The sequence below is a fragment of the Lupinus angustifolius genome, chromosome LG11, assembly GCF_001865875.1.
Source record: "Lupinus angustifolius cultivar Tanjil chromosome LG11, LupAngTanjil_v1.0, whole genome shotgun sequence".
Classification (NCBI taxonomy): domain Eukaryota; kingdom Viridiplantae; phylum Streptophyta; class Magnoliopsida; order Fabales; family Fabaceae; genus Lupinus; species Lupinus angustifolius.
The window spans coordinates 93,054-93,432 of NC_032019.1; positions in this window are offsets into that span (position 1 = coordinate 93,054).

Genomic DNA, 379 nt, shown 5'->3' on the forward strand with positions numbered 1-379 from the left:
TGACTATTGAAATAGCTTTCTGGAATGAAAGTGATTACTTATGTAAGAACTTCATTCTGAATGGGTTGTCTGATGACCTCTATGATTACTGCAGCCTATACAGGTCTGCCAAATTAAGTTGGTATGCACTATGATACAAGGAAGCTGCCACTAAAAAGTATGATGTTAGCCGCTACCTCAAGTATCAGATGACTGATGATAAATCAGTAGAGTCTCAGTGCCAAGAGATACAGAAAATTGCTCATGATATCATTTCTGAGGGTATGTCCCTAGATCAGCAATTCCGAGTGGCTGTCAAAATTGACAAACTGCCTCCTATATGGAAGGACTTCGAAAACCTTCTGAGACATAAGACCAAAGAAATCTCTTTAGAATCTCT